This window comes from Coregonus clupeaformis, unplaced genomic scaffold (genome assembly GCF_020615455.1).
Source record: "Coregonus clupeaformis isolate EN_2021a unplaced genomic scaffold, ASM2061545v1 scaf0104, whole genome shotgun sequence".
NCBI classification, from domain to species: Eukaryota; Metazoa; Chordata; class Actinopteri; order Salmoniformes; family Salmonidae; genus Coregonus; species Coregonus clupeaformis.
Genome location: NW_025533559.1, coordinates 363052 through 375678, shown reverse-complemented (window position 1 = coordinate 375678; position 12627 = coordinate 363052). Strand labels below are relative to the sequence as shown.

The 12627-nt window shown below is 41.6% G+C and overlaps 1 pseudogene; it reads left to right on the top strand.

Annotated features, from left to right (window-relative positions):
• Positions 1-11233: 11233 nt before the first annotated feature.
• On the top strand, positions 11234-12401 carry LOC121549335 (annotated as a pseudogene).
• Positions 12402-12627: the final 226 nt, after the last annotated feature.

Sequence of the window (12627 nt, the reverse complement as noted above, 5' to 3'; positions counted from 1 at the left end):
ATATCAACTATATCCTAGCATACTTTGTATTTTCAATTCAAACACCTAATCTGATGGTCTTGTGTTCTAGGTTGTTTTGGCCCAAATCGAAATGCTTCGATTATTTGTACCAGGACGCAGAGATGCTTCTGGGCAACTATCCAGTGCAAGCAACCATCTGCCTCTATGAAGACGCGAGCAGTAATGATGACGAGGAGAGTGATAGTGACTATGACGAGGAAGAGGAGAGCGTGAAGGAGCTGAATTTAAAAAGTCCTCTCTTCCCAATTTAAAAAGCTGAATGTATATTTTAATATGAAATGCTAAACTAATATATTTCGCATAATTAATTTTTGTAAATATCTGTAAATATGCCATATCAATAACGAATGTAATGTAAACAGTAGGGCTACTTTTTATTTATATTTCATATAGGCCTACTTTATTTAATTTTGTACCAAATGGAGGAAGTTGTAATAAACCTTTCATAAACTAAAACATGAGCTCCTTGAATATTATGGTGGTTATTTTTGGACAACAATCATGGACAATGTTTGAATTTTGAGGCTATTTCTTTTCATTCGATTTGTTTAATTGACTTTCCTATTCATCACAACAATACTCGGAATCGAATTATATTCTAGTTTACTTGAACAAAACTGTATGTCCCATAACACCAAGAATGTATGAACCATGAGACCATCTAAAATGGATCATCCTTGTATGAGACATGGAGGTGGCATATATATCACCGTGTCTCGAGGATGTTCAAGAAAGGTGAGATGACCAGCACTTGCGACAGTGTCAGTCGGTGTGAGCTCCGCTGTGACCACTTCCTCTTGTAAAACAACCCAGTGCATACATAAACACACTCTCAGGGGCCAGTGAGCTTGTAAAGGCCTTACCGAGTTAACAACGCCAAATGTGTGTGTGTCAAATGTCAGAATGCACACATTCCACATTAAAAGTTGGCCTATATAGGCCTAATCTAGTTGACAGTCGAAACGCATTCCCAATGTAAAATGACAATAATATTTGTGCCTGTTAATCAAAAGCAATAGTCCTATCAGTTAGATTTTCCATTGTCCAAATTATTACAGGCCTATGCTGTATAATAGGACATTTCACGGATATTACTTCTGAGAGTTCACATGCGCTTCTAAATGCAGCTGCCAAATATATATACAGTATATACAGTACCAGTCAAAAGTTTGGACACACCTACTCATTCAAGGGTTTTTCTTTATTTTTTCTATTTTCTACATTGTAGAATAATTGTGAAGACATCAAAACTATGAAATAACACATAGCATATGTGGGAACTCCTTCAAGACTGTTGGAAAAACATTCCAGGTGAAGATGGTTGAGAGAATGCCAAGCGTGTGCAAAGCTGTCATCAAGGCAAAGGGTGGCTACTTTGAAGAATCTCAAATATAAAATATATTTTTATTTGTTTAACACTTTTTTACTTACTACATGATTCCATATGTGTATCTCATAGTTTTGATGTCTTCCTTATTATTCTACAATGTAGAAAATATTAAAAATAAAGAAAAACCCTGGAATGAGTAGGTGTGTCCAAACTTTTGACTGGTACTGTATACAGTATGTCCTGAGCAAATTATTCAAGCTATTGCACAAAATAAAAATAGGGAATAGGCATTTTTTATTATTCTTGGGTGACTATTAAGCCCAAGCAGTAGGATAGGCCATGATACAGTAAGGGAAAAAAGTATTTGATCCCCTGCTGATTTTGTACGTTTGCCCACTGAAAAAGACATGATCAGTCTATCATTTTAATGGTAGGTTTATTTGAACAGAGAGAGACAGAATAACAACAACAAAAAATCCAGAAAAACGCATGTCAAAAATGTTATAAATTGATTTGCATTTTAATGAGGGAAATAAGTATTTGACCCCTCTGCAAAACATGACTTAGTACTTGGTGGCAAAACCCTTATTGGCAATCACAGAGGTCAGACGTTTCTTGTAGTTGGCCACCAGGTTTGCACACATCTCAGGAGGGATTTTGTCCCACTTCTCTTTGCAGATCTTCTCCAAGTCATTAAGGTTTCAAGGCTGATGTTTGGCATCTCGAACCTTCAGCTCCCTCCACAGATTTTCTATGGGATTAAGGTCTGGAGACTGGCTAGGCCACTCCAGGACCTTAATGTGCTTCTTCTTGAGCCACTCCTTTGTTGCCTTGGCCGTGTGTTTTGGGTCATTGTCATGCTGGAATACCCATCCACGACCCATTTTCAATGCCCTGGCTGAGGGAAGGAGGTTCTTACCCAAGATTTGACAGTACATGGCCCCGTCCATCATTCATTTGATGTGGTGAAGTTGTCCTGTCCCCTTAGCAGAAAACACCCCCAAAACATAATGTTTCCACCTCCATGTTTGACGGTGGAGATGGTGTTCTTGGGGTCATAGGCAGCATTCCTCTTCCAAACACGGCGAGTTGAGTTGATGCCAAAGAGCTCGATTTTGGTCTCATCTGACCACAACATTTTCACCCAGTTCTCCTCTGAATCATTCAGATGTTCATTGGCAAACTTCAGACGGGCCTGTATATGTGCTTTCTTGAGCAGGGGGACCTTGCAGGTGCTGCAGGATTTCAGTCCTTCACGGCGTAGTGTTACCAATTGTTTTCTTGGTGACTATGGTCCCAGCTGCCTTGAGATCATTGACAAGATCCTCCCGTGTAGATCAGGGCTGATTCCTCACCGTTCTCATGATCATTGCAACTCCACATGGTGAGATCTTGCATGGAGCCCTAGGCCGAGGGAGATTGACAGTACTTTTGTGTTTCTTCCATTTGCGAATAATCACACCAACTGTTGTCACCTCCTCACCAAGCTGCTTGGCGATGGTCTTGTAGCCCATTCCAGCCTTGTGTAGGTCTACAATCTTATCCCTGACATCCTTGGAGAGCTCTTTGGTCTTGTCCATGGTGGAGAGTTTGGAATCTGATTGATTGATTGCTTCTGTGGACAGGTGTCTTTTATACAGGTAACAAGCTGAGATTAGGAGCACTCCCTTTAAGAGTGTGCTCCTAATCTCAGCTCGTTACCTGTATAAAAGACACCTGGGAGCCAGAAATCTTTCTGAATGAGAGGGGGTCAAATACTTATTTCCCTCATTAAAATGCAAATCAATTTATAAAATTTTTGACATGCGTTGTTCTGGATTTTTGTTGTTGTTATTCTGTCTCTCACTGTTAAAATAAACCTACCATTAAAATTATAGACTGATCATTTCTTTGTCAGTGGGCAAACGTACAGAATCAGCAGGGGATCAAATACTTTTTTTCCTCACTGTATACAGTTGAAGTCGGAAGTTTACGTACACCTTAGCCAAATACATTTAAACTCTGTTTTTCACAATTCCTGACATTTAATCCTAGTACAAATTCCCTGTTTTAGATCAGTTAGGATTACCACTTTATTTTAAGAATGTGAAATGTCAGAATAATAGTAGAGAGAATGATTCATTTCAGCTTTTATTTCTTTCATCACATTCCCAGTGGGTCAGAAGTTTACATACACTCAATTAGTATTTGGTAGCATTGCCTTTAAATTGTTTAACTTGGGTCAAACGTATCGGGTAGCCTTCCACTAGCTTCACAAAATAAGTTGGATGAATTTTGGCCCATTCCTCCTGACAGAGCTGGTGTAACTGAGTCAGGTTTGTAGGCCTCCTTGCTCACACATGCTTTTTCAGTTCTGCCCACATATTTTCTATAGGATTGAGGTCAGGGTTTTGTGATGGACACTCCAATACCTTGACTTTGTTGTCCTTAAGCCATTTTGCCACATCTTTGGAAGTATGCTTGGGGTCATTGTCCATTTGGAAGACCCATTTTCGACCAAGCTTTAACTTCCTGACTGATGTCTTGAGATGTTGCTTCAATATATCCACATAATTTTCCTTCCTCATGATGCCATCTATTTTGTGAAGTGCACCAGTCCCTCCTGCAGCAAAGCACCCCCACAGCATGATGCTGCCACCCCCATGCTTCACGGTTGGGATGGTGTTCTTCGGCTTGCACGCATCCCCCTTTTTCCTCCAAACATAACAATGGTCATTATGGCCAAACAGTTCTATTTTTGCTTCGTCAGACCAGAGGACATTTCTCCAATAAGTGCGATATTTGTCCCCATGTGCAGTTGCAAACCGTAGTCTGTTTTTTTACGGCGTTTTGGAGCAGTGGCTTCTTCCTTGCTGAGCGACCTTTCAGGTTATGTCGATATAGGACTCATTTTACTGTGGATAGAGATACTTTTGTACCTGTTTCCTCCAGCATCTTCACAAGGTCCTTTGCTGTTGTTCTGGGATTGATTTGCACTTTTCACACCAAAGTATGTTCATCTCTAGGAGACAGAATACGTCTCATTCCTGAGCGTTATGATGGCTGCATGGTCCCATGGTGTTTATACTTGCGTACTATTGTTTGTACAGATGAACGTGGTTCCTTCAGACGTTTGGAAATTGCTCCCAAGGATGAACCAGACTTTTGGAGGTCTACAATTATTTTTCTGAGGTCTTGGCTGATTTCTTTTGATTTTCACATGATGTCAAGCAAAGAGCCACTGCGTTTGAAGGTAGGCCTTGAAATATATCCACAGGTACACCTCCAAATGACTGAAATGATGTCAATTAGCCTATCAGAAGCTTCTAAAGCCATGACATCATTTTCTGGAATTTTCCAAGCTGTTTAAAGGCACAGTCAACTTTGTGTAACTTCTGACCTACTGGAATTGTGATACAGTTGTTGGAAAAATTACTTGTGTCATGCGCTAAGTAGATGTCCTAACTGACTTGCCAAAACTATAGTTTGTTAACAAGAAATTTGTGGAGTGGTTGAAAAATGAGTTTTAATGACTCCAACCTAAGTGTATGTAAACTTCCGACTTCAACTGTATGTTATATAATATTAAAAAAAATGTTTCACTACATTGGGGAAAATAGGTAGTGTGTACTCTTTGTCTCCGGTGTAAAATTCCAAATGCACTTTGATGTGCTAAACTTTGTACACGACCAATATACTTTTATTTGATTAGATCACTATTTGAAGCCCCCATTGCCACAACAACTGAAGTGTAATTTAATTTAGAACAACTGACACAAAATTGATGTTTTCATATACAGTCAGCCACCTTGCATATATCATTCACAAATGTAAAAAAAAATCAAACCAATTTATAATATCCCAATCCAAATAGTGTTGAACATATCAATATCAAAGATATTAATATCAAGAACAATAATGGCTAAGCAAATGGAGCTAGGAAAGGTAGAGGAGCTAGAATACAAAAGGAGGAAAGGAAAAGTAGAGGAACTAGAATAGAAAAGGAGGAAAGGAAGATGGCAAAGGAAAGAAAGAAATGTTGCTAGGATGTGAGGAAAATCAATGATGAAAGGGAACCGTGAAATGAGAAAAGGAAAGGAAGCACAGAAACGATAGGAAAGGAAATGAGGAAAGGAAGCTAGGAAAAGGAGTAGTAGAGGAAAGGGAGTTAAGAACAAAACGGAACTGAACAGCATTCTCAGTAAACGGTTTTTGTTACAAAACGTTGACAGACGAAACGTTTTGCAATAGAATTTGTGTAATGATTGGACACCTCTGATTGGACCCCTCTATTTCCTGGGGCACCTTCAGTAGGCAAAAGTTGTGGAATGTTGCAAATAGAAATGTCATGAATAGAGCTGACATGATTTGTTATTCTATAGTCAGCGAGGCGTGTTTGTTCCACACAATGTATTTCTTTCTAAAGGTTCCACAAAATGTGTCAGGATAAGGTAAGGAAAATGGATTTCAAGACAAAGCAATTCATAATGACAGACTATTGCTGATTCTGATACAGAACATGCTCGTGACTGGATACCACAGTATCACTCTAAAAGTGTTGGCTTGTGTGAACAGCCCATTTGTATTTCCCAGGTGAGGCTGCTTCCCAACTTCAGACAAACCCCAGGTCAGAACATACTGTATGGTGACTATTTGTGCATTTCCCTGTGAAAAATGCAACACAGAAAACACAGGAAAGTTTAGAATAATTCCTGTTTTTCAGTAGAGGTTGATGTTTATTAGGTAATGTAAAATAGTAAGAGAAATCATTCTTCATACTCTACATTCATACTTGAATGTCCCTGCAGATTCTTCTAAACACTGGACCCTGGCCAGTATTCATCTTCATCTTAAATTACTGAATAGGATGTTAGTGGGAAGACAAATAAGCTATATTGACCAACTGTGTGTGTTGCAGCACTGGAAGAGCCTGAGGCTGCAGGAGAAACTCACTGCTGGACTATGCTGACCACTGTCTCCCATCCCATTTACCAGAATTTTGCTATTGTCAAGGACATTCTCACCTTTTCTGGTAATGTGATACCACAAGTTCAAACAACAACAAAAAACAATGTAGCACTACAAACCATGACCCATTCTGTATCTTACACACTGTCAAATGTAATGGAGTGTGTTGAATGGTTGGTGTTCATACAAGGACATGTATACAGCTAGACATGACCGCCTCAATGACCAGAGGTGAGAAATGGATCATGCCTTTGCTGACAAGCATCTGAAATACCATAACCTTCTATCACGCTCGGACAGCCTTGGATGTAAGTGCAAGTTGATGGCACTGATATTTTGCCGTCTCGGCCACGTACATAGGCTAACGGTATGTGGCCTTCAGATTGCAGGCCTGTCTAAGAGTAGAGCAAAGCAACTGCTGTTATGGGCAGCCTAGCTGTGTGGAGAAAGGGCATTTTTGTATCCTTGTCCTTTTTTCTTTTAATCCAAGACCTTTGAAAAAAAATGTATAATTGTTCATGTAATGTATGTTGTGGATTCAAATAAAGTACCGGTATGTAATGTAATCTTAAATGAAATGTTTGCATGCATATGTGGTTTAGGTGAGGGACCAACAGCGAGGCCACTTTTGTTGGGTTTTATTTCAGAAATGTGTGTGTGTGTGTGTGTGTATGTGTGTTCCCTCTGATACAGTATGTCAGTGGTTGGCAACCCTGGTCCTGGAGTGCTGCAGGCACTTCATGTTTTTAACCGACCTGGAAGACCAGGTGTGTTGAATTAAGGCAATAACTGAACTGATCAATTAGCTAAGTAGCTCAGGGTTTGGGGTAGAAAAGTGGGGATATGGGAAAGAGAAACAAGGGTTAGGGGAAAGACTGGCGAGCAGAGGCAAGTAGGACAAACACTTTATCCAATGAGACGTGGCAAAATAATGTATGGCAAGTTGTGATGCCTTGAGGAAGCTTCTGTCTTCCTTTTACGCTCAACAATGTCAATGTGTTTATGTATATACATGAAAGGCATGTTGTGGTATTCATATAATTACCTGATACTGTCTGTCCACCAAAATCCCACTCCTGGAACTTCAGGTTCTTGTAAGTCACAGTCTCCACGTTGAAGCCAACTGCTGTACAACACAATGAAAGAGATTAAAGACCTTGTGCTATGAGCACACGTCAAAGAAAGGAATGCCCTTTAACCATCCACTGTATTTATGACATGTGGAAAGACCTTTTATTATTGTGGAGCACACAACAATCAATTATCCCTGTATGCACCTGGAACTAGGCAACATATCGTGTGTGAACGACCTTTCCAAGTAGAAAGAAATGAAAAATAAAAGTGTTAAGTACTGGGAATGGTGGTGGTCACCTCTCCAACCTGCAGGTGGTACAGGAGGATGGTAGTTACAGTGAATTCGAAAAGTATTCAGACCCCTTGAATTTTTCCACATTTTGTTATGTTACAGCCTTATTTTAAAATCGATAAAATGTGTGTTTTTCCTCATCAATTTACACACAATACCCCATAATGACAAAGCAAAAACAGTTTTTTTTAATATTCTTTTAATTTACTAAAAATTAAAAAACTGATGCATAAAAAAATAGGTACATTCTGTTTTAATTGATCATGCTGAAATATCACATTTACATAAGTATTCAGACCCTTTATTCAGTACTTTGTTGAAGCACATTTGGCAGTGGTTACAGCCTCGAGTCTTCTTGGTTATGACGCTACAAGCTTGGCACACCAGTATTTGGGTAGTTTCTCCCATTTTTCTCTGCAGATCCTCTCAAGCTTTGTCGGTTTGGATGGAGAGCGTCGATGCACAGCTATTTTCAGGTCTCTCCAGAGATGTTCGATTGGGTTCAAGTCCAGGCTCTGGTTGAGCCACTCAAGGACATTCAGAGACTTGTCCCAAAGCCACTCCTGCGTTGTCTTGGCTGTGTGCTTAGGGTTGTTGTCCTGTTGGAAGGTGAACCTTTGCCCCAGTCTGAGGCCCTGAGCGACTGGAGCAGGTTTTCATCAAGGATCTCTCTGTACTTTGCTCCGTTCATCTTTCCCTCTATCCTGACTAGACTCCCAGTCCCTGCAGCTGAAAAACATCCCCACAGCATAACGCTGCCACCACCATGCTTCACCGTAGGGATGGTGCCAGGTTTCCTCCAGACGTGATGCTTGACATTCAGACCAACGAGTTCAATCTTGGTTTCAACAGACCAGAGAATGTTGTTTCTCATGGTCTGAGAGTCCTTTAGGTGCCATTTGGCAAACTCCAAACGGGCTGTCATGTGCCTTTTAATGAGGGGTGGCTTCCGTCTGGCCACTGCCATAAAGGCCTGATTGATGTACAATAGTGCTGCAGAGATGGTTGTCCTTCTGGAAGGTTCTCCCATCTCTACAGAGGAACAGTGACCATCAGGTTCTTGGTCACCTCCCTGACCAAGGCCCTTCTCCCCCGATTGCTCAGTTTGGCCGTGCGACCAGCTCTAGGAAGACTCTTGGTGGTTCCACACTTCTTCCATTTAAAAATTATTAGGCCACTGTGTTCTTGGGGACCTTCAATGCTGTAGACATTTTTCTTACCCTTACCCAGATCTGTGCCTCGACTTAATACTGTCTCTGAGCTCTACGGACAATTCCTTCGACCTCATGGCTTGGTTTTTGCTCTGACATGCACTGTCAACTGTGGGACCTTATATAGACAGGTGTGTGCCTTTCTAAATCATGTCCAAACAATTTAATTTACCACAGGTGGACTCCAATCAAGTTGTAGAAACATCTCAAGGATGATCGATGGAAACAAGATGCACCTGTTTTTTATGCATCTGTTTTTAATTTTTTATATATTTGCAAAAATGTTAAAAAACCTGTTTTCACTTTGTCATTATGGGGTATTGTGTGTAGATTGATGAGGAAAAACATTAATTTAATCAATTTTAGAATAAGGCTGTAACTGTCACGATCGTTACAGGAAGCGGACCAAGGCACAGCGTGATAGGCGTACATACTTTATTTAGTGTACACAACACGAACCAAAACAACAAAACGATACGTGAAGTCCTAGGTCATACAACAAACCAAACGGAACAAGATCCCACAAAACTAAAATGCCAAAAGGCTGCCTAAGTATGGTCCCCAATCAGAGACAATGAGCTACAGCTGTCTCTGATTGGGAACCACCCTGGCCAAAATAGATATACACGATCTAGAACGAAACACATAGAAAACGAAACAATAAAACCTACACACCCTGGCTCAACATAAAGAGTCCCCAGAAATAGGGGGTGATAGTAACGTAATAACATGTGGAAAAATCAAGGGGTCTGAATACTTTCCGAATGCACTATACCAGCTCCAGTGTGCAGCGGTATGAATTCAAGTAATGCTACTGTAGTGTAATGCTACTGTAGTGATTAAAGGAGACCAGTGTAGGGAAAGCACACTTGCCAATAGCTGTATTACCAGTATCTTTGTGTTGACCTATCCTGTTCATTCTGAGAAACCACTACTAAAAAAACGTTTAAAAGATTTGAGTGAAACATATGGTAAGAGCATCCGTTTCATTTGAAATTGTCTGTTTTTGAAAGCATATTAAGGAACAATTATCATCGTTGTGAGCCATATTCACAGTTATCCAATCACCTCAGCCCAAATCTGACTGATTAGTTATTACCTGTATCCAAGTGCATTGCTGGATAATTCTAACTGCACAACCATCACCATGAAAAAGCATAATCCTTGCCTACCCCTGTCAGGGTTATTTGAGTCTATGTGAACAATGGCTCTGGTCACCTCTCTTGGAAATCGCATCAAGGTCTGGTGTCATCTTTGATGTAGAGATTCTCAGAACAGCTGACAAGTGGCAGTTTGTTAAATTTGACCTGTGATGGGATTTGTTGTAATTCATGATTGAGATTGTTTGTTCACACACATATGTGGACCCGAATAAAACAAGCATCCTTTGGGCGTGCTTTTTAATGTTTGGAAACTTTGTTTCATTCAGTGAGCCATAGAACTGGTCTATTGTTGCTGTTTTGTACATCTCCTTCAAAGCACTGTCACATTGGATGTCGATGAGCTCCAATTGTGTGTCTGGTGGTGCTTTCTCACTGTCGAAAGACAGGGGGCATTATACAAGCTCCAGCTCGGTCTCAAATCTTGGTGAACTCTGAGAAGCGGCGGGAAAACTCAGCATGCAGGTCGATCAAAGTGCTCCTGTATGTGGGTACGTTCAGTGCGGCCAGCGTTGGAAAATGAGCGAGAGACCGGCTGCTCATTTGTCTGGACAGCAACATAAGTTTGGCCTTGAATGCTTTCAAGTTGGAATACAGTTCATGCACAAAAACACAATTTCCCTGCAGTTTCACATTTAGATCGTTCAGGTTCCCCAATATGTCCACACCGAAAGCAAAGTCGCCCAGCCAGTCTGTCTTTCAACCAGGTTTAGCCAGCGCACATTTGATTGGTACAACAAGTCCTGGTGCTCTGCCTCTGTGTCATTGAGCAGCTGAATGAACTGACAATGGTTAAGCCCCCTTGCCCGTATAAAGTTGACAAGTTTTACAACCACTTTGAAAACATTTTCCAGCTTTAACACACTTTTACACAGGGCTTCCTGAAGAATAATACAGTGAAGAAATATAAATTCCTCCGAGTTAGGGCTTTCTTATTTTACTTTGTATTCTTTTTAGTAGGCCAATGTTTTTCCAAGCAGGCAGACACCGTGCCATATAAATCAGAGCCCCTGGTTGTTCCCATCATTCAGAGTCCACTTTTCTCCTTTTCGCAACACTAATTTTTCACGTCAAAAGTCATCAAGCAATGAAGTGGCTATGATGACTGAGCGCATTCTAAATCTGACTGTAGGCCCAAATACAGAGCACGCTGCCAGGCTACAGCGCCATCTACTGAAGGTTGTTTGGCGACCAACCCTAACCTCTTGAGCGGTTCTAAAGAAATAGCTAAATGGCTTGACTCTTGAGAGGGAGTAAATATGACACCAGCTAAATGTAATAATAACGCCTTCATATGCTAGCAAATAATTATGTCGTTTATAACAAAGCTATTATACCATGAAGTTGCTTCATAAAGATATCGAAAAAGACAATGCCGGTCAGGTGACACTGATGCCGGAAGAGGCAGAGGACATGTGGCACACCTACAACTTACTGCAGATCGGTGACAGTCTTATGGCCTCCACTATTAGAAAGGTGCAGACTGAGTCATCCGCGGGCAGCGTGGGGAGCTCCAGAGTGCGCACCACCCTGTGTGTGTGTGTGGATACTATTGACTTTGACTCACAGGCCTGCCAGCTGAGGGTGAAGGGAACCAACATCCAGGAGAATCCATATGTGAAGATGGGGGCTGACCACACCATTGAGTTGGAGCTAAACAGGAAGTTCACACTTGCCAAAAAGATCTGGGATAGTGTCGTGCTCGATAGGATCGAGCAGGCGTGTGACCCCACCCAGAAGGCAGACGTAGCGGCGATGCAGGAGGGTCTGGCCAACCTGGTGCTGGTGACCCCCGCTATGACCCTACTAAGGGCCAAGGTGGAGGTGACCATCCCTCGCAAGAGGCAGCTGCACCCAGCATGAGAAGGCCCTGGATAGGTTCTATGAGGCAGTGATGCAGGGGATCCTCAGACATATCAACTTTGACGTGGTGAAGTGTATACTGGTGGCCAGTCCAGGGTTTGTGAAGGACCAGTTCATGGCCTACCTCTTCAGGGAGGCAGTCCGACAAGACTCCAAGATTCTGCTGGAGAACAGGCCCAAGTTCATGTTGGTCCACTCCTGCTCGGGACACAAATACTACCTAAAAGAGATTCTATGCGATCCAGCTGTCACGGCTAGATTGTCTGATACCAAGGCAGCAGGAGAGGTGAAAGCCCTTCAGGCACCAAGATGTGGCCACACGGAGTAAATACGTACGGTTGGTGGACAACATGAGAGACAATGGCGGAACCGTCAGAATATTTTCAAGCCTTCATGTATCTGGAGAACAGTTGACCCAGCTCAGTGGAGTGGCGGCCATCTTGCGTTTCCCCATTGCTGATCAATCGGAGCCTGAGGATGACAGCAGCTCTGATGAAGAATAAATGACACACTGCAACAGAGAAAATAGACCTGGGGGCACTCTTAGTCTGCAGAACTGAGGAACACAGCGCAAAGTTGCAAGTAGAAATAGAGTGTATAGACTCAATCTGTTGTGGAACAGAAAACTGTCATGTCTATGCATTCTATTTCTATGACGATGCAATGTTGTCTAGAAAGTCAACTTCTTTTACGCCAAGCCTGTAGTCTCAACCTGTCCATCATTGCTTT